Here is a 23,605-nt window from a genome sequence, read left to right as displayed (position 1 = left end):
GGCAGTTGTAACTCATTTATAGAAACTCTTTGTTTTGAACTGTAAATAGACCCAAATAATAGGATAATCTCTTACTAAGAACATGATTTACATTCATTCTTCACAATTAAGAGGCACAAAAACCTACAATTTCATTGGTCGAGAGCACTTTGCTATATTCTAAATATTTTTATTGATATATAATCTCAATTACCAGATTAAAATTTTCAAAACCCCACAATGTGTACATATACCCAGAAACTGTAAGGTGTGAAAATGAAATAGATGTAAGAAATTTGTGTCAATTTTATGAGGGTCTGTTGGGGGTCCTTCAACACTGTATTCTATTATTTTTTCAGTCTTTTTCTTTATTCTTTATATATTAGCACTTCATAATTCTCTATTCATTATTTTTTTCCGATTTTTCTGTATTTCATTATTTATTTGTCTTCATTCGGCACTTTTTACCCATTATTCTCTATTCTGTAAACCCTATCCATACCCTCTCTTTAATGAACCGTTAGAAAAAAACATCTTGAATGTGACATTAGCTTGAATTTACCTACAACAACCACATGTGTTCTTTATAATCTTTTGTTGTAAATAACAGAGTGTCAGCTAAGATGTGACAAGTGAAATAATTACAAGACCGTCATTTTTTACAGGAACTTATTTTTACCAAAAATTATTTTGTTTGACTAAATATCTTTAAAAAAAAAGAACGACTCCGTATAGCAGTGTGTAGCATTAAGAACAAAGTTTTTGCACTAAGGTCACTTGAATGGTGTTTTAGGAGCACAAATAACGTGGATAAAAGAAGATGTAAGCATATAAACAATAAATATGAAATTTAGTATCAATTTTTTTTTTATTTTGAAGTTGACTGACTTTTTAATCAGCGCGTGCCAACCGGCACGTGACACACGATAAAGTACAAATTCCAAATCTTTGTGTTCAATGAATCTTATCTGGGACTGTTATACCCAGACAATGCCATGGCTAAAAAGAAAAAGACAAACAGACAAACAATAGTACACAAAGCACAACATAGAAAAATAAAGACTAAGCAACACGAACCCCACCAAAAACTAGGGGTGCTCTCAGGTGCTCCGGAAGGGTAAGAAGATCCCGCTCCACATATATAATGTATCTCATTCGATTCAAAATATTTAGATTGAATATTCAAATAATTTAAAAGTTATGGGTCACAGCAACTGACGTCTTATACATGTATGACACGCACGAACGATATATTTTGCTAATTTGTTAATTCGACAGTCAATATATAGAGGGCAGTCAAAGATGAAATGGAGCTCAATTCAGTTTTTTTGTTTCAACTGTTACAAAATATCATAGTCTTTTATGTAGAGTTACGTTTGAATTGTCCGTGTATATTTGCGTCCATTCGTTTTTCATTTTGAAATATCAAAAACAAAAAACAAAGAACGAGAGTGTTTTCATTTTTCGTTTTTGATTTCTCAAAATCCAAAATGAAAAACAAAAGTGTTTTCGTTTTTCGTTTTTGATTTCTCTAAAACCAAAACGGAAAACGAAAGTGTTTTCATTTTTTGTTTTTGATTTCTCTAAAACCAAAATCAAAATCAAAAGTGTTTCCGTTTTTCGTTTTTGATTTCACTAATGATGAATTTTGTATGTAATTTTAATTATTTCTCGTTTTATTGTGTACAATGTTTTCCTTTTTTATTTCGCAATCATTGATAGTAAATATAAAGGCCAATGTAAACACCCCGGTGTTCTTTCAACATAATGTAGACAAAATAGACCGCCTGACTTATGAATTGAACTACGGTGATAAATGAATCAAAGCCTTTCAAATTACCTTGTTTATATCTTTACTAAAAAAAAAATTATTATATTTAAATATTAAACGAATCATAAATTTAAATTGTACAATATAATATTATGTAAAGATGGTACAAATAGATAGATAGATTACAACATCACATTAACAAGGGAGGTTACTACTTTTAAAACTGATAAGAAAACTAGCCCAGTCGTTAAAGTATACATTGCACAGCGGTTATCAGATCTATTGTATTTAAATCGAAGTTAATGTCGACGGATGCAAAAGTCTTTATCAATCTGAACAATAAGGGTGCGTGATCTTTATTTTTATGTTTAGAAAGGTTGATCTAAGATGATTAGAATTGATGACCAAGGTCCATCTGCCAGTATTATACGAACATTCAGGACGATAATGTGTTTTGCTTGATCAATTGATTGAAAAACAAATTTGCGCAATTTCACAATTCAAACCGGAATTAGCATTCAATCATTTTGCCATTCGGAGCCTATTCGGTATTAGTTTTGCTTATTTGTGAAAGCTATACGGTGACCTTAACTGGAGGGTGTGGATGGGGGTTTACGGAATAGAGAATAGTGGGCAAAAAATATAAATAAAAGAGACAATGAACCAAGACATAAAAAAAGAGAATAATGAGGTGTTTAAATATGAATAGAACAAAATAATTGGCAAAAAGTAAAAAGAAATAAAGAATAGAGATAAATGGCCTAAACACTAATTAAACAATAGAGAAAAATGGTATAACATATCAAAGAATACAGAAATGAAGAACCCCGCATCCAGACCATCGTACTAGTTGCCTAAACCAACGTTATTTTGTCTCCGGTAGATTGTTATTGGTTATCATACTATAATTGCGTTTCACTCCTTAACAAATGAGCTACGTGAAAAAAGTGCAGAAATTTGTTTTAACAAAATGAAGGAAATTATATCTTTAACATGTGATGTATATCCATCTTCAAAAGTTATCTTATCTACACCAACACCTACTTGTAGAGCTGACAACGAAAGCTTCAATATGAAAGGAAGCAGAAATACTTTGATACCGAAAGGGTATATCTGTGTGATCACAGTAATCTAGCTAATAAAGGCAGAGCAATCCCTAGATTTCTTAGTGAGGATGATAAATATCACCTTTCAGATCAAGGTGTAAACGTGTTTGCAGCAAATATTCGGGATATAGTTGATGAAGCACTAGATCTACCAAAACGTAGACCTTTTTATAACAGCAATGTTAACCTGAATAACGGATCAAGAGGCGGATATCGTGGACGTGGTGGATATCGTGGACGTGGTGGATATCGTGGTCGCGGTTATAACAATTATCAAAGTCGGGGTCGTGGATATGGGTAGCCGTAATATGCTGATACATTTGTATTTAGCTTTTCTTATTAAATAAGATAAAGTTGCCAGTTATAATAATTAAGTTTTGTTTGATATATTGTAAACAATTGTAGCTAGATTTTGTGTTGCTTTCTGTTTTATCTAAACTTAAATTGTCATTTATATAGGACAAAAAAAAGATAATTTCATTTTTGCCTTTCCTTAGTTAGAGGAGTTTGTTATTTCATAAGAGGGAAAAGAGTTTTATTACTTTACAAGGATTTCATATTCATATTAACTGCCCAAAAGCTGACTGCCAAAGATAATAAAAGATTATTGTACAATTAACCAGTGGTGAGAGGGAATTTTAAAAGATTACTACTAAAAAAGCAATTATGACCAGTCAAAAGAGAAATAATTTTTTTCACAACATAACATTTTGTGTTTGGAACATAGGTGGGCTTATTTCAAAGCACCATGATAAAATAACAGATCCCCTTTTTCTTCAAGAGATAAGCAAATATGATGTTATACTATTAACTGAGACCCATGTAGGTTATAACACTACAGTCAATATTGAGGGTTTTAACTATTACCCTATTTGTAGACCACAATCAGCTAACTCTAGATACTATGGGGGCTTAGGTATTTTGATCAAATATGAAGTTCGCAAGGGCATCAAGATTTTGATAAATACATGTAAAGATTATCAATGGTTGCAATTTGATAAACATTATTTTAATCTAAGTACAGATATATTCCTATGTTTGGCATATATTATACCAGCTACTTCATTTTATGCTGATCAATCAGAAGATGACACACTAGAAAACATAGAAAAAGATATTATAAATTTTAGTCATCAAGGTTGTATTATATTGTGTGAGGACTTAAATGCAAAGACAGGGTCAGAGCCAGATTTTTATAATAAATGATGTTAATGATACACATATACCATTGTATGATAATTATAGTTGTGATATTATTCAAGAAAAGAGATGTAGTTATGATATGAAAGTAGATTCAAGGGGTAAACAGCTTCTGGACTTGTGTATTGCGTCCAAATTACGTATTTTAAATGGGAGAATGTGGGGCGATTCTTATGGTAAATACACTTGTATAAAAGCAGTAGGTAGTAGTGTGGTTGACTATGCTATCATGTCGGAAGACTTGATTGAAGATACTTTATTTTTTCATGTTGCTGATTTTTTATCAACTCTGTCAGACTGTCACTGTAAACTGACATTTGGCCTGTTAGCTAGTTACTCACATAAAGCTAAGGAGCAAGACAATACTATTTTATTTCCAGGAAAATATATATGGTCAGAAACCTCTACACAAAAACTTCAAGATACTTTATGCCAGCCAATTATTATAAACAGTATTAAAAAAAATTTAGACACAAACTTTAATCTTTCAGAGGACTATATTGAAAAGGCAGCTAATGAATGTTTTGATATAATAGATAATGCTGCCAGTAAATGTTTAATATTCCGTAAAACCAAGAAAAAAGTTGTACGTAAATGCAAAAACAAAAAATGGTTTGACAAAGACCTGGTACAAAAACGTAAAAGCCTTATTTCTAAAGGTGAGCTGTTATCAAAATTCCCCTGGGACCAAATTATAACAGGGTCTTACTATAAATGTTATAGGGAGTATAATAAGCTACGTAAATATAAACAAAGGAAATTTAAACAAAACGTTCTTGACAGTCTGGATAATCTAAGGGATAATAGTCCAAAGAGTTATTGGAATCTCATCAAAGAATTAAAAGAAGACAATTCGGATGGTCCAGAACATTCTATTCAAACTAACGTCTGGTTTTCATATTTTCAATCTTTAAATCTCAACTCTGACAAATTTAAAGACGGATTAGAGGAAATTAATAAAAAAGTAAAAAAATTAGAAAAAAATCCAACTTTTTGCGAACTGGATTACAAAATAACCCTAAAAGAAATTTTGGATGCTATAAATAAACTAAAGAATAATAAAGCTGCAGGACTAGATGGTATCCCAAACGAGATATTGAAATCAGGGGGTAGTATATTTGCACCTGTTTTGCAGAAACTTTTTAACTTGATATTCTGCTCTGGAACATACCCTCGCAAATGGTCATTGTCTTATTTATGTCCAATTTTTAAAGCAGGGAGTCCTAGTAAACCTGAAAATTACAGAGGCATAGCAATTAATTCATGCATTGGAAAATTATTTAACAGTATTCTTAATAAAAGACTTGACATTCATCTTGATAAAAATAATATAATTCATCCATGTCAGGTTGGTTTTTCAAAAAAGAGTAGAACATCTGACCATATGTTTGTTTTAAAAACCATATTAGATAAATGTACTAACAGAAAGGGGGGGGGGGGGGGGATTTATGCTTGCTTTGTGGACTTTAAAAAGACTTTTGATAGGGTCATACACTGTGGTATTAGATACAAGTTATTGGAAAATAACATATCTGGAAAATTTTATACTATTTTAAAAGATATGTACAGAAAAAATGAAATGTCAGTGAAAGTGGGTAATGTATTAACGCCATCATTCAGCTCGCTAGTTGGGGTAAGGCAAGGGATGTTCTCAGCCCAAATTTATTTAAGCTTTTCATTAACGATCTGCCTCCCAGATTTGAGCCGAGTCCAGATGCTGTTTATATCAATGGGCGTAGAATTGATTGTCTTATGTACGCCGATGACATTATTATATTATCAAACACTAAACAGGGTCTTCAAAACTGACTTGATAAACTGCATACTTATTGTATTGATTGGTGTCTAGATGTAAACTTGTCCAAAACAAAAGTTTTAATTTTTAACAAGCCTGGAAAATTTTTGAAGGAATCACTTTGTTTAGATAATGAGGCTATAGAATGTGTTAACAGATATAAATATTTAGGGATAGTCTTTACTTCTAGTGGTCTTTTTGAGCAGGGGAAAGAAGAGCTATTAAAAAAGTCCTTAAAGGCAAAATTTAAACTACAAAAATCCATGTCAGCTTGTAATCCAAGTATTGATACTGCAATTCATTTATATGATCACACAATTAAACCAATTTTATTATATTGTAGTGAAATTTGGGGTACATTTAAGATTAACTCTGCTGCTTGCAAGAAAAAAAGTGATTATCTATTTGAATTAATTTACATAAATGATTATTTGGAAAAATCACATTTCAGGTACCTAAAATATCTTCTTGGTGTAAATAAAAAAGCCTCAAATTTGGCAGTGTTATCAGAGGTTGCAAGATTTCCTCTTTATTTTTCTGTCATTATATTTATGGTAAAATATGTACAAAGGCTTAACAAATTGAACGATGGGTTACTTTATAATGCTTATGTTTGTAATAAAATTTTAGATGCAGGAAACATTAATTGTTGGTATTCATCTATGAGATATGTCCTTCAATCACTTGATATACAAAATTTGAATACAAAGCTCAATAAATTAAATCAATTTGTAAAATGTAAACTTTGTAACAGTTTTAAAACATTTTGGGTGGTCAAAAGATCAGATACCTTATCACAAGGTAATAGTAAATTAGAAAATTATTTCAACCTCAAGACTGACTTCGTAAAAGAGGCTTATTTATCAATTAAAGATTTTAATATAAGAAGAGCTATATGTAAAATGAGAATAAGTGCACATGATCTTAAATTTGAGAAAGATAGATATATAGTAAAAAATACATAGAGAGAACTCAGCGTCTATGTCATCACTGCCTATCACATGGATCAAATTCTATTGAAGATGAGACCCATTTTACAGTAGTTGTCCTTTATATAACGAACAGAGAAAATTATTATGGGATAAAGTAAACAGTGTTTGTACTAATTTTACAGAATTACCCAAGGATAAAAAATATTTCTGGCTGTTCACAAATGAGCATTTACCAACTCTTATGTGCCTAGGCAATTATATTATTAAGTGTTTAGAAATAAGATCTAGGTGGATACAAAATATATAAAATAATATTTAATTATTATGAAATTATTGTAATAGTAATGTAAGACACATGATGTGTTAGGCTCTGATCCTGTCCATTACATGATGGTATTATATTAGGATCTAGTTTTTCTTTTTTCCAATCATATTGTGCTTAATATTGTTGTAAATGATGTCCTTTATGGGTTCTTGATTAGATTAATAAAATTCTTATCTTATCTTATCTCATACGTTTTCTTTTTATTTCTATGCCTATCAATTAAGACGTGAGCTTTCATAATTTGCCAGCTTATTACATTATAAAGAAAGACTAAGACGAACATCACCCTGGATTTTTTCTCAAGTAGACCTCAGCTACCTACCCTACCACACCATTACCGAAAAGCTAATAAAAAAATTTCTACGACAATACTTTTGTCCGCACTAGGTGCAAAGGGAAGCTGGGTACACATGTAACTGAGGTTTACAGCAGAAAAAATCCAGGGTGTTGTTCGGCTTAGTTTTTTTTTTCTAAAGTAGGTCCAAAGTTGAGGTCGGATATCCTACCCAACCCTTCCCGAAAATATAATAACAAAAAATCTACGGCACTACTTTTGTCCGCACTAGGTGCAAACGTAAGCTAGAGATCTAGCGTCTACTTGATCAAAATTCCTAGTTTAGGTATAGCACGGATTATTTTTTTTAAAGGTAATAAATAATTTCCTTGTCCACCATACTTTGAGTATAAAATAAACATTTCGTCCAATCATAAGTAAGCGAAATCCACTGGTTCAGAAGTAGAATGTTTTTCTCAAAACAGTTTTGTGTGGCAAAAAAAAGTTAAAGCACGAGTGAAACTTTCTTTTCTTCTAATGCAGAACAATAGTTACTTTTCATAAACTATTTGACAGGATGCCGAGAATATGGAAAGCTATTTCACACAATAGTGCAAAATTTCATAATTATTTACGGTTCTATATACACTCAAAAGTGTTGACTATTTAAAATGTAAAGCGTGCAGCACGCTGTGTGATATTTTGAAAGCGATTTCTATTGCATTTATATAATTAATGAACAAGAAATTTTGAAAAATGTCTTTGACTGCTTAATTATATATTAAAAACTGATAATATAGTGGTTATATATTAATAAAATCATCTGAAGAACGTTTGAATCTTATGCAACATTTGGGTTTATATAAATATCTGAAAACTGGCTGCTAGCGAAGTGGCTGCTAGCGAGTGGCTGCTTGCTTGAGCCTGGTCTTACAAACTCCGCATTTTCATTCACATCTTCACATTACAGGTTGCAAAACCTTGCCAAATTATTGGGTTCCAATAAACGTTAGCAAATTATGCCAATGTGCTTTCCCATGGGGTTTTATGCAGAACAATTACCGGAAATATATGGTAGTTTGCAAAATAATTGTCAAGATCGAAATCTTACTGAACAAAGTAGATACCCACATAAAAAAAGGTTAAGCGTTGAAGGCCAAATAATTTTTCATATTTCACATTCTTGCCTGTCTAATTGTAACCAGACGGTCATTGTAGAGTTCCAAAAAGTTTACAAATTGATTTAATATAAAGGCATAACATAATGTAAAGTTTCATTGGTGAAATTAAGACTGAGAATGGAAATGGAGAATGTGTCAAAGAGACAACAACCCAACCAAAGAGCAGAAAACAGCCGAAGGCCACCAATGGGTCTTCAACACAAATGGAAAATCCCGCAACCAGAGGCGGGCTTCAGCTGGCCCCTAAATAAAAATGTAACTACTAGTTCAGTAAAAAAGGACGTCACACTAAACTAAAAATTAAAAAAAAACATAAAAGACTAACAAAGGCCAGAGGCTCCTGACTTGGGACAGGCGCAAAAGTGCGGCGGGGTTAAACATGTTTTGTGAGATCTCAACCCTCCCCCTATACCACTATAGCTAGCCAATGTAGAGTAAACAAACACACAACAATACGCACAGTAAAACTCAGTTTAAAAGAAGTCCGAGTCCGATGTCAGAATAGGTAACAAAAGAAACTCAGCAAAATGACAATGATTCACAACTTAACAAAGGATTACTAGCAATAATTGACATGCCAACTCCAGACCTCAATTAAACCGATTGAAAGATGATGTCTTCATCACATGAAAATCAGGCACAATCCCTCCTGTAGGGGTTTAGTATAATACGGAAATAAAATATATGAGAAGAAAATGACTCGTATAATGCCAACAACCGGTTTTAGAATTAATGTGGCCATTACCGATGCAAAAACCTTATAAGTGAATCAATATTAATACCAAAATATGTCATCTTTAATGAGCCTCATGGAGTTTTTGATTATGTGATTACTTGGCTGTTTTATTTTTTTTTGTGTGATTATTTGATTACTAGACCAAATATTTCATGATTATTTGATTATCTAGGACTGTATTTTAGATTAATTAATTACCAAGTTTAAAAAAAAAATTTGTGTGTATAGCAAACATATAAAATTTGGCTTGAAAGACGTCAATGTTTTCGACTCGCTCCGCTCGGAAAAAATGTTAAGAATTAAATCCGAAGATTGAACGCGTTTGTCCAGTAATCTTATTAAAATTCATACATATATTACCGTGCTCATACATATAAGTATAACGAATCAGAGATATATCTTGTAAATAGATTGGTTCGTCTAATTAAGTATTTTTATCTTAAGTAAACTTACTAACTTCTTTAATAAAGGATTTGAACAAGAATGTGTCCATAGTACATGAATGCCCCACTCGCCTTATCATTTTCTATGTCCAGTGGACCGTGAATTTGCGGTCAGAACTTTAACTTGGCATTAAAATGAGAAAGATCATATCATATGGAACATGTGTACTGAGTTTCAAGTTGATTGGACTTCAACTTCATCAAAAACTACCTTGACCAAAAACATTAACCGATGAACGGAAGAACGAACGAACGCACAAACCGAAAAACATAATGTCCACAAATGGGACATAAAACAAGTACTTAAATTGAATGAAGGTCTGGTAAATCTCAATGAGACCATAACAGGCATATCCAAATAAAGTTCCCTGAAGTCAAAAATAACTTCCCCGACCTGAGATCTATTTCCACTACTTCTGCAATATTGTATTTATCAATAATAATATAAATAGAAATTGTATGCATGTATATTAAAAACGATCAGGGTAAACTTATCAATCTTTTAAATAAACTTCTTTTAAAAGGTTACCAATTGAACACTGTAAATAGATCTTTGAATATTGTTTTAATTGGTATAAATATTAATTTTGTTATCAGTAACTTAAAACCATACTACATATTATTGTTATACACACCAATGTACTACAATCTGTTGATACCTATGATTTGGCATTGCACAAGGTTATGTCTTTCTCTGACTGTTAATAACGTCTTTACACTAAGTCCATTGGATGTTGGATGTGTACTGATTGATATTTTAGTCTTAGATATATGATTTTTGTATTAGTTGTTATTGGCTTTAAACTAGCTGTCAGTAACTGTACTCTCAGATCTGTCCTTTTTGTGTTTGTTAAGGATGTATAAATACCCTGCCACGTCCGGTCTGTGCTTTTGTTAGATGTTTTTTTTCTGTTTTTATCGATCTGATATGTTAAGGCCTTTTCAACTGATTTTTTTTAGTTTGTTCTTATGTTGTGCTGTAACAAAACTGTCCCAGGTTAAGGGGAGGGTTGAGCGCTCACAAACATGTTTTACCCCGCCACATACTGTATGTGCCTGTCCCAAGTTCAGTCGTTGTCGTTTGTTGATGTGTGTCTTATTTGTTGTTTGTTTAATTGTGTTATAAATTAGGCCGTTATTTTTCTCAATTGAACTATTTCATATTTTTCATGTGAGGGCCTAGTATACCTGACTATACTGTATGGTTTTTTTCTCATTGTTGAAGGTGGTACGGTTGCCTACATTGTATATATAACTGCTTACATCCACTTCATTTGAACTGTGGGGATAGTTGTCACATTGGCAATCATACCACATCTCCTTATTAAAAAATGTTGAGGGGGTTGAAATTTGTATTAATTGGTTTTAATTGGATATCTTCACATTTTGCTGTACCCTTAGATTTGTGTTTAGAGCCAACCAGGGCTTACTGCCTGTTGATGGGTAGTTGAAGACCATATTGTGAGCTCTAGGTATCTTTTTGTGTATTGCATATGGTGATTTGGTGATGTCTTCATGCCATTGTTGGCTTTGTATAGACAGCTTATAAGTCAACCTTATCTATCAAAGACGACAAATGATGGCCAAAGCTCTCCTGGGCTTTTCTATAGTCAGGCGAAAAACAAGATATAAACTGACTTGGCTTGGTATAAATATGTATATTTAGTAAACTCGTATAAATTCAAGTCAAATTAATATTTTAAGACAACAAAAAATATAAAAGTGTAAAAAAAAATGTTTTTAATAAATGTTGAAAATATTATTAGGCCCCCGCCGAATGGCGGCGCCCTATAGTGATCAGTCTGTCTGTCCGTCCGTCCGTCCGTCCGTCTATCTGTTCGTCCGTCCGTAACAAATTGTGTCAACTCTTTATTTTATCTAGAGAACTGTTACGATTTCAAAGTTTATACTTGACATGTATATTAACCAACACCAGAGGGTGTGTCATAATGTATGTACAAATTCCTAGGTCAAAGGTCAAGGTCAAAAACTTTGGTTTCAGTTGAGAACCCCATGTCCTATGTTAAAGATCGTGTCCGCTCTATATCTTGAGAACCGTTATGATTTCAAAGTTTATACTTGACATGTATATAAACCAACACCAGAGGGTGTGTCATAATGTATGTACAACTTCCTAGGTCAAAGGTCAAGGTCAAAAAATTTGGTTTCAGTTGACAACCCCATGTCCTATGGCAAAGATACAAATTTTTAATGCACATTATTCACAGCGGGGCCCACAGAGATGGCTCCCATCTCAATGATATCTAGTTGTGTTTGTGAGTGGCCGTGGATAAAGGCATGTTTTATGGTCTGGGTTAAAAAAAAAGTATTAACTTCGGGTACAAATCCCTGCCCCATCCCAGAGAATCAAATGGTTGCTTCCTTGGGAACAATAGAGATTGAAGATGTTGAAAATGGATATCAGTTAATATTTTTTTGTTCTGCGGCGACGTTAAAGGAACACCAATCATTCAATCGATCTTTATGACTATGGTTTCAGTTGTGTAAGATTCCTTGTTGTAAAAGTTCATTTTCTGCTTTGTGTAGACTTATTAAGACTTGGAATAGATCTACGAAGACTAATGAACGGTCATGTGTGGTTTTGCAATTTTATATGCCTACCGATGTCTAGATATGATACAATGCTACCTGACATAGAAAAAACTGTCCCTTTTTCATGGAAAATTAAACTGTTAAAGTATATTAAAGAATACAAAACTGGCTCTCTTTTCTGTAAATACAAATAAAAAGCTGACATGGGTTAAACTAAAGCTAGAAATCCCAATCTCACGACATCAATTCATTTAAAAAGACCATATATAGATATAAGAAGATGTGGTATGAGTGCCAACGAGACAACTCTCCATCCAAGTCACAATTTGTAAAAGAAAAACCATTAAAGGTCAAAGCACGGTCTTCAACACGGAGCCTTGGCTAACACCGAACAGCAAACTACAAAGGGCACCAAAATGACCAGTGAAAAACCATTCAAACGGGAAAACGGTCTAATCTATATACTAAACGAGAAACGAGAACACGAGAACACTTATGAACCACATCAACAAACGACAACTACTGAACATCAGGTTCCTGACTTAGGACAGGTGCAAACAAATGCAGCGTGTTTAAACGTTTCAAAAGATACCAAATTCACCCTTACCCGAAACAATAGTGTAACATATGACCTTAAAATTTAACATTGAAGGGCTAAACTTGCATTGAGCCTTGTTTAGGCCCTAAAATAGAAAAAAAAGAGATGTGGAGTAAATGTGCATGGGACAACATCGCAAACAATACATAGAAAAAATGAGAATTATCAATGAACAGGGCTTTTATTCCTGTTCTTCATCTTGAAAGTAGCCGGAGGGTCTTCAACGAGGCAACGAATCATTCATACGCTAAAAACAACAGCCACACACCTGACTATGTGGATTACAATGTTTTGCTTTATCCTACATAATTATGTCTTTTGATGTTGTCCCTAAATACTAAAAGTCTTACACTGAATCTATATATTTTGATATATTGTCGAAAAAAATAAATAAAACAAAACTTGCGTTTTAGATTAAGAAAGAGTCCGAAAGAAACGTTCAGAATGCACGATTTCGCGTCATTTTTTCAAGATCTTTGTGGGGCCTTGAGCCCTATACCCCTCGCCCAAAATATATTTTGCTTCACTTGTAATAGAGGCTAGTTACGGCCCTGTCTTATCATCTTAGATCAACCTTTCTAAACTTAAAAGTAAAGATCACGCATCTTTATTGTTCAGATTGATCAAGAATTTTGCATCCGTCGACATTAACTTCGATTTAAATACTACAGATCTGATAACCGCTGTGCATGTATACTTTAACGACTGGGCTAGTTTTCTTATCAGTTTTAAAAGTAGTAACCTCCCTTATTAATGTGCATGTTGTAATCAATCTATCTATTTGTACCATCTTTATATAATATTATATTGTACAATTTAAATTTATGATTCGTTTAATATTTAAATATATAATATTTTTTTTTACTTAAGATATAAACAAGGTAATTTGAAAGGCTTTGATTCATTTATCACCGTAGTTCAATTCATAAGTCAGGCGGTCTATTTTGTCTACATTATGTTGAAAGAACACCGGGGTGTTTACATTGGCCTTTATTTTACTATCAATGACTGTGAAACAAGAAAGGAAAACATTGTACATTATAAAACGAGAATAATTAAAATTACATTCAAAATTCATCTTTAGTGAAATAAAAAACGAAAAACGGAAACACTTTTGATTTTGATTTTGGTTTTATAGAAATCAAAAACAAAAAAATGAAAACACTTTCGTTTTCCGTTTTAGTTTTAGAGAAATCAAAAACGAAAAACGAAAACACTTTTGTTTTTCGTTTTGGTTTTTGAGAAATCAAAAACGAAAAATGAAAACACTCTCGTTTTTTGTTTTTTGTTTTTTGATATTTCAAAATGAAAAACGAATGGACGCAAATATACACGGACCTTGAATACCATCTAGTCTCAATAGGGCTAAGTATGACCGCTCAAGTTTACTCAACGTAATTATGATTTTCTAAGACAGCTTTATATTTTATGTTCATAGTGTTTAAACTTTTTGTATCTTTGCAAATTGGCATGCATGATGAGTGGAGCCCTTTTCAACAGATTTTTATAGTTTGTTCTTAGGTTGTACTGTTACACCACTATCCCAGGTTAGGGGAGGGTTTGCGCGACATCAAACTAGTTTGAATTACAAATACTGCTGTTATAGGGGATCGCTTTTGATTTATAAACTAGAATCAATATATGTATTAATAAATTTTAAAGATCATGGATATTTTTACAACTTCATTTGTCCGTATTTTACCGATAAATGGATGCAGTTTAAATTAACATTATTAAGAAAAGTATAAAGTCAAAAGTTTGTCAAACCTTTTGTGGAATTTGTGAAGCTTTTTATGACAAATAGAGTATTTTTTTAATTTTCGTTTGACCTTATCCATAATTTTATTTTATAAACCAAATACAAAACACGTGAAAAAACCAACTAGAACATGCTTAAATAACATACGTGCGTAATAAACTGTTCCTGGTTGAATGATAATGAATTTCAATCGATTACACAGGCGGCAATCAATATTGAATGTGGCACGTGTCGATAAACCATTAAATAAACTCGTGATTTTTAAAGATGTAATTATCAAATGTTGAATTATTTATTTTAAAATAGTCTTCTTCTATATTTCATGTCCTTTGTGCCAATTATATAATATCATCTGGTCCCTTGTATTTGCGTCCCATTTTATATATTTTTTCATCAGAATCTTTCAAAAATTTCGATCACAAAGATGAAACTTTAAAACGTTTAAAAATATTTTCACGAGTCGAACAGGTGCTTTCTTTATCATGTTCGACGCATGCGGGAACGTATTCTTAAAAATTTAATAGACACTAAAAAGTAAAATACGAAATCATTTAGTATAAAGTTAAACGAGAGACACAAATATATTTCTTACTGAGCAAAATAATTGATAATTGATAATTTCCCGCCTTTTTGTTAAACACTAATCTGTATATGAATTTGGATTCATTCTAAATTTGTTATCCTCTTGTCACTTCCTGATTTCATTTCGTTTAAAAATTTTATTTATGTTTTAATTTTTCAAAAAATAAAATCAATGTTAATAATTTAATACCAATAAAAGCAATATTTAAATATTTTACAACTACGGTAAATTGATAACGTTTATTCAACGGGTCAAATACTTTACATGGATCGTATCTAAATTTACGGCCTGTATAAATAACATCGACGTAAAAATTATATGTGATATTCCGCTTTAGAACTCTACAGGTACAGCCAAACTTCAAAACTAAATATTTGTATCTATAATGAAAGAATTTGGTAAAGGTTTTATTTATTTTTTTTTGTAAAGAAATCCCTGACTTTAAAATTCATCAGTTATACCTAAATTGTGTTCATTGAAATCTAAAACGCGAATACAGACACGGGCATAACGAACAAGTTGTGACATATACACACCGTAAAAAGGGGCGGAAAGAACACCACCGTCCTAATGGCGAAAATAAACAATCAGGAACGAAAAATCGTCTCTTTTGTCTGAATTTTTTGTATAGAGTTTCCCGTGTGAAACTGAAATATCCAAATCTAGAAAAGGAAAAGCATTGTTGTCTGTATTGGATTTATTTAAACTTATTTCTTTTGGGTAAATTCCGGCAGTACAATTCGAAAATTGTTGATTATTTAAAGCAAAAATATCATCAATGTTGCTGTTAGGGTTTTTAGAATTATCAATTAAATGTAATTTAGACGGAGTTTACCCATAAACCGTGATTCATAACAGTGCAATAACAAGTCAGCTATTAAAGGGGCGCAATTGGTAACCATCGGAATACCTACAACCTGTCGATAAACTGTATTGCCGAAACGTACATATTTATATGTTGTCAAGGAAAAAATTAAATTTAAAGCTTTAATCATCTCATCACAGTTCCAGCAAGTATATCTAATAGAAATTCAAAGGATATGGGTTATCCATCCATGACACAAAATCAGTACATGCACAGCAAAAAAAAAAAACACACACACACACAAAAAGCAAAGGAACAGCGCTTTTATTGCTGTTCTTCATCTCAAAGTCACAGTGAGGCATTCAAAATCGAACAAAAAGAAAAACAAAACTCTCACCTCACTGCAAGTTTAAGACGGCCCCTATTACCGGTTTGAGCGGAATTCTTTGTAAAATAGTGCGGGTAGACTTTGTAAGATGTAAAACCACCAAATCGTGCCCATTAAAAAAAAAAAACATACTGGAAAGTAGCATATTTCCCGTTTTCATTAAAGAAGAAGACTTCATATGAGTTTTATAAAAAAAATCTAACAAATCTGCAACCAGATTTGTTAAAGGACCGTTTAAATAAATTAGAGAGCGTCTGTTTGATAAAAAAAACTCCAATCACGATACGATTATATGATAGTGTAATGTATAGAGTTGAAAAATCAACTGTCAATCGAATTTAACGGACAATCAAAAGCACGCAATTTATCCACACATCCAAATACTAGTAGTTAATGACACTTCAAAATAGTTTATTCCATTATTTTCATATGCTTTATCATGAAAATTAATAACCAGTTTTTTAATAGAAGTAAGGGAACTAGTTAAAAGCCGAGAAAGATTAGCGGTAGAACATTTACTTGAAACTGGGAGGAAACGAAATATGACCGGGTTTTTGTGTAGTTAAGGATGCCAATACATAGTAGGGACTTTCAAATTTTCAGAGGAGACCTTAAGCTGACCGGTGTTAGTGACATGATTATTTTGTATTTGACTCTGTGTAGAGCGCACGGCCTTGAATGTAGTTGAATGAGTAATTTCATTCTTAAGGACTTCCGTGTAGACTTAGTATTTACGTCATACCACCACCACATTGTTGGCTGCTTTATAAAAATAAGGAGATGTGGTATGATTGCCAATGAGACAATTATCCACCAAAGTTCAAATGAAGTAGATGTAAGCAATTATAGGCTACCATTCGGCCTTCAACATACCGTTTAGTCGGCTATAAAAGGCTATGACACGAAAAACGTAAAACAAATCAATTGAGAAAACTAACGGCCTAATTTATAACCAAACAATTTACGAAAAACAAATATGACAGACATAAACCAACGACAACCACAGGCTCCTGACTTCGAACAGGCACATATAGAACGGGGTTAAACTAGTTTGTTGGCGCAAAACAATCCCTTGGGACAGTGGTGTAACAATACAACATAAGAACAAACTTTAAAAAATCAGTTGAAAAGGGCTTATCTCATCAGAACGATTCACACCAAAAAACATCTAACGAAAACATAGACCGGACGTGGCAGCGTATCTATACATCCCACAACAAAAAAGACACTAAGTAAAGATCTGAGAATACTCGCAGTTATTGACAGCTAGTTCAAAGCCAATAACAACTAATCAAAAATTTAAAAAAAATGTATCTAAGACTAAAATATCAATCAGTTCACATCCATCGTCAAATGGATTTAGTGTAAAGACGTCATTAACAGTCAGAGAAAAACATGACCTTATGCAATGCCAAAATATAGGTATCGACAGATAGTTGTCGACAGGTACGAACACAAAACGCTTTTAGAGTACTTAAATTTTGTTTTTAGTCCTAGAAATGGGTGTATAACATATTTTTTTTATTTTATAAAAAATTTTCGAAATGTGATATGCGGATATCAACAATATTCAGACATTTTGATATTGAAAAAAGGAATCAAGTGATTTTTGTCAGATTTCTCTTTTTTACACCAATTTTTACAATAGGATGAAAGAGCATCTTAATGACCTGATGACACACTTTCCAATTTATTTTCGACGATGGACGATATATTGGTCATTTTTTTAGAAACCTCTCAGTCTTGAACGATGTAAAGGTCCCCTTTAAATACATGGCCAAAGTGATGATATCTAAACTTTGATGTTTTACAGTCTCATAAGACGTCTTATGTAACTGCCATATAATTAAGAAATAAACTTTTAACTGGTTTTTGTATACGTATAAGAAATTAAAGGTGGTTCTATGTTATCAAAATATGAAGGTTTTGAACGGTAGTCATTAAAAATACTAGTAGACAAATTAATGTTGACGTATTTTATTTTTAGAAAATATCTTATATGATCTTCAGATTTGTCAATTCGAGGGAACAGTCTATGGTAACAGAAAGCTGTGATGATACGTGTACAATCATATTTTGGACTGAAAAACGATGTTGTATCACACTCGTTATATATATTGTGAAATTTACTAATTGGCATTTGACCCAGTTTGCATAATAATTGATGTCTACCATTGTTTTTAAATGTAGATAAGGGATAATTAATTGTAAAATTAGAACAATGATTATTTCGTTGATTGTGGTTAATGCGATCGCCATGAGACGATTGGTTGCGTTGTCTTTTATCAACAACAGGCATGATATCAATACAGGAAGTTTAAGATATGTTCCCTTGGCTAATGGTATCTGTCATTAACACCTAGGAGATACGATGTCTGTAGTCGTTTAATCCAAGACAGTTCGCAAATTTTACGGATATCTTCAAATTGTTAATGTGCTTGTCTTGGTTGTTAACGGTCGGAATGAAGTGGTTGGAATTTTAATAATTTAAGTTTGTGTTTGTGTTTTTCTAAATGTTGGTAAATTAAACTTTTGAATTTCTTAGGTCTGCGGAAGCGCGATAGATGTTTTTGTGTTCATTTAAAAAAATCAATTCAAGTTTGCCCTACATATTGAATACCATATTTCGGTTTTGTTCATATTACAAATATACGAGGCTTGGGTTTTTTCAAGGAATATCATGTGAAAAGGAGAGAGAAAATTTCTTCCGTTCACTGATGACCGAACAGAACTATCTGAAGATAATCTGGAGCAGGTTTGTCATTTTCTGGCATTGCACGGGAATATTTGTGGATGTCCACGTGCCTTTTTTGTTGAATAATCATGTATGTAAAGGCATTGCCTCTTTAAAAGAAACTGTGACAATTGTGTAAGCCTGTTGATTTTGGGGTCAATAGAATAAAGGTATGGTCACCGTGTAATGTTACTCAAAGATGAACAAAATTAAAGAATATGCTCTGCGGGACTGACATACGACCGCAGAAGTCGAACCCTGAACAATTGGGGCAATTATGGATACTAAGTACTACTTTCAAGCTTGATAAAGCTCTGACTTTGGATTGTGATTTAAAAATATTTGACACAGCATAAGTTTCTGAAACAGAGTAAATGAGGTCAGAGAACTGAAAAATTTAAAAATTGGACTTTTATCTATTATGGTAATATTCAAAATCTAAATACACGGTTAGATTCAGCATATCCAAGTACACCAATAATTTAATTTATCTATTTATTAAAGGACAATATTAGCATAGTTTTTAAAGGGGTTCGCTTCATAATATATATATATATAGATAGCATTCTGAAAATTAATTTATACGGAATAACAAACACACATAACACGAAGTTCTTCATAAAATTTACCAAAAAAATGAAGAAAAAAATCCAAAATGATACTTATCATTAATACAATGTCTTTAAAAAAAATCTATAAAACTGACCTTTAATTAGTTTTCAAAATATCTAATAATGAACAGAAAATTTCAAGCTATATTTATACATAATTTCTAATATTAAAATTTGATGCTGTATGTATTTTCAACTATGAATCTACTAACAATTTCAATTAATTGTGCTATACAGCTCTGAATTTAGATTGGGATTGAAAATTGGACATACCATAGGTTTCTGACACAGAATGAATGTTGACTAAGAACTTAAAAATTTGAAATTGGACATTTCCTATCATGGTCCAATATCCAAAATCTAAATACATGGTTAGATTCAGAAATGAAAGAACTCCAAGAATTGAATTTTTGATAAAATCAAACGAAGTTTAATTTTTGACCCTTTGGACATTAATGTGGACCAATTTGATAACCTTGAATTCGATTTTTGTTAATCTAAATTTAATTTTGGACCTTTTTTTACCTTAATGTGGACAAATTTGAAAACCAGGCCCAAAATTAAAAGTGTAAATTACTCAGTTAGATTCATCATATCAATTCCAAAGAATCCAAAGATTTCAATTTTTGTTGAAATCAAACTAAGTTTATTTTTTTACCCTTTGGACCTCAATGTGAACCAATTTAAAAACGGGGCCCAAAATTCAAAATCTGAAAACACGGTTAGATTCGGCATATTAAAGAACCCCGACATTTCAAGACTTTGAATTTAACCCCATTGAAATTGGTCAAGAAATAAACAATTTATACAAAGTATTATAAAAGTATTGTTTTGGCTCCTTTTTGGTCCTTAATTTTTAAACAATTCGGTATTCTCTATAGTGTGTAAAACCTTAATGTGGACCAATTTGATAACCTTGAATTCGATTTTTGTTAATCTAAATTTAATTTTGGACCTTTTTTACCTTAATGTGGACAAATTTGAAAACCAGGCCCAAAATTAAAAGTGTAAATTACTCAGTTAGATTCATCATATCAATTCCAAAGAATCCAAAGATTTCAATTTTTGTTGAAATCAAACTAAGTTTATTTTTTTACCCTTTGGACCTCAATGTGAACCAATTTAAAAACGGGGCCGAATTGTTTTAGACCTTAATGTGGACCAATTTGATAACCTTGAATTCGATTTTTGTTCATCTAAATTTAATTTTGGACCTTTTTTTACCTTAATGTGGACAAATTTGAAAACCAGGCCCAAAATTAAAAGTGTAAATTACTCAGTTAGATTCATCATATCAATTCCAAAGAATCCAAAGATTTCAATTTTTGTTGAAATCAAACTAAGTTTATTTTTTTACCCTTTGGACCTCAATGTGAACCAATTTAAAAACGGGGCCCAAAATTCAAAATCTGAAAACACGGTTAGATTCGGCATATTAAAGAACCCCGACATTTCAAGACTTTGAATTTAACCCCATTGAAATTGGTCAAGAAATAAACAATTTATACAAAGTATTATAAAAGTATTGTTTTGGCTCCTTTTTGGTCCTTAATTTTTAAACAATTCGGACAATAACCCTTAAAGTCAATCCCAACCTTCCTTTTGAGGTATGCAACCTTTTAGTAAAATTTTATAGATATTCATACACTTATACACAAGTAAGTTTCCCGAGACGAGAAATATTCTTGTTTTTGGCTCCTTTTTGGCCGCTAATTCCTAAAATGTAGGGACAATTATCCCCAAAATCAATCCTAACCTTCCTTTTGTGGTATGGAACCTTGTGGTACATTTTCATAGAGATCCATACACTTATAATGAAGTTATTGTCTTTTAACCAAATATCTTCGGACGACGACCAGGACGACGACCCTGACGCTGACAATGGCAAAACATCAAAAGACCGATACAATTTTGCGGTCGTATAAAAATGGTATCCAGATATTAGCACGAGTTAAAATTCAAAATGTCCATTCCTTTATTCAAAATTGGCTATTTCAAAATTTTCACCCCTAATTTGGCTTTAAGGTCCTCCGTAACCCCTCTTATCGGCATTGCGGCACATATTGATTATATACCTTGTGTTCCTCTATTGATAAGCTTTCGAATGAGTATAAGGTTTCTCTGTAATTAGGGGATGAAGGGTCTTAACAGTCCATTCCATTATTCAAAATTGGCTATTTCAAAATGTTCATGCCTATTTTGGCTTTTAGGTCCTCCATAACATTAAAACACGGAATTTCCGTTAAAAATAGTTGGGGAAACCCACTAGTTTAACCTCCGAAACTAAATAAATAAATTAAAGATAAAAATTCAAAGAGTGTATTGTTGTTTTTTTTCTGATATCAATTTGAAAATATTTAAATTGACATAAAAAAAAAGGCAAAATCAGAAATACGGGATAGTGTCACAGTCAAATAATAATTAAATGACCTATTTCATTATTCACTTTTCAACTTGAAAACTGAAAAATGAACTATTTCATTATTCATTATTCGTTATTAAACGTTGAATAACGAATAATGAACTATTTCATTATTCATTATTGAATTTTGAATAATGAATAATGAAAAATGAATAATGGACGTACTTCAGCGCGGTCCATATCAATACTTTTAAAATCAGAGATAAAGGATGAAAAGGAAAACTACTCTTTTAATCTCAACAGTTAGGGCGCCAGCTATATCAAGCTATAGGGTAGTAATCGAAGATTATAAGGAATTATGACTATCGTGCAGCAGCAAATATTACGTGCATATAAAGAACGATACTATTTTATGTTCCATAGATAAATTCCACTAAAACTTCGCAAATCGACAATTAAGTCTGGGTTAAGCAAAACATCTTCTGAGTCATCGAGAAACTGCTCATAATATTATATGTATATATAAATAAGAAAATGTGGTATGAGTGTCAATGAGGCAACTCTCCATCCAAGTCACGATGTATAAAAAGTTAACAATTATAGGTCAAAGTATAGCCTTCAACACGGAGCCTTGGCAAGCTATAAAGGGCCCAAAAAATGACTAGTGTAAAACAATAACATGCATACTCTTGCACATTATTATATCTACTACCCTTCTACATTTATATACAAATAAAAAGATATGGTATGATTGCCAATGGCAACTATCCGCTGGACACTTATTGGCGTGGATTGAAGCATCTGTGAGTCACCGTACGACCTTCAACAATGAGAAAAAAAGTCATATCGTATCACAAGTTTTAAAGACCAGACAAATCGCATCCCCCTCCCCCCCAAAAAAAAACAAACAAACAAACAAAACCTGAAACTGTTGTGTTACAGAACTTCAACGTTGATAAAATAAAGATTCATAATGGAGTGGTCGTTGTATAATTGGATGATTGATTGGTTGATTCGAAGTAGTTTTGATCATTTAATCCGGAACGAGTTTTGCTGATCAATTTTGTCAATCCTCTGTTATTATTATCTTAATTATTATTATTGTACCTCCCATTTTCTAAAGTGGGGGGATTATATTGATTGGGGAGTCAGTAAGTTCGCTTTTTCGTCCGTTCGTTCGTTCGTTTGTTTGTTCGTTCGTTTGTTCGTTGGTTCGTTTTTCGGTCCCAGTCTTGTATCAGAAACTGCTCCTAAGCCGCTTGTCAGAATATATAGAAACACTCATAGAAACTTACTTACATAATGCACTTGTGCATCTCCTATTTTATTTATTTATATGAAATGGATTTACTTTTGGATGATATGGACTTCGTCATACCTGCACAATATGAGACTAGAGTACACATTTGTATCTGCTTCTCTCCCTACATTTGTTGTAATTCCCTTATCGTAACTTAACGTTCTCAGATT

The sequence above is a fragment of the Mytilus californianus genome, unplaced genomic scaffold (assembly GCF_021869535.1).
Source record: "Mytilus californianus isolate M0D057914Y unplaced genomic scaffold, xbMytCali1.0.p SCAF_5, whole genome shotgun sequence".
NCBI lineage: Eukaryota > Metazoa > Mollusca > Bivalvia > Mytilida > Mytilidae > Mytilus > Mytilus californianus.
This window is presented reverse-complemented; position numbering follows the sequence as displayed.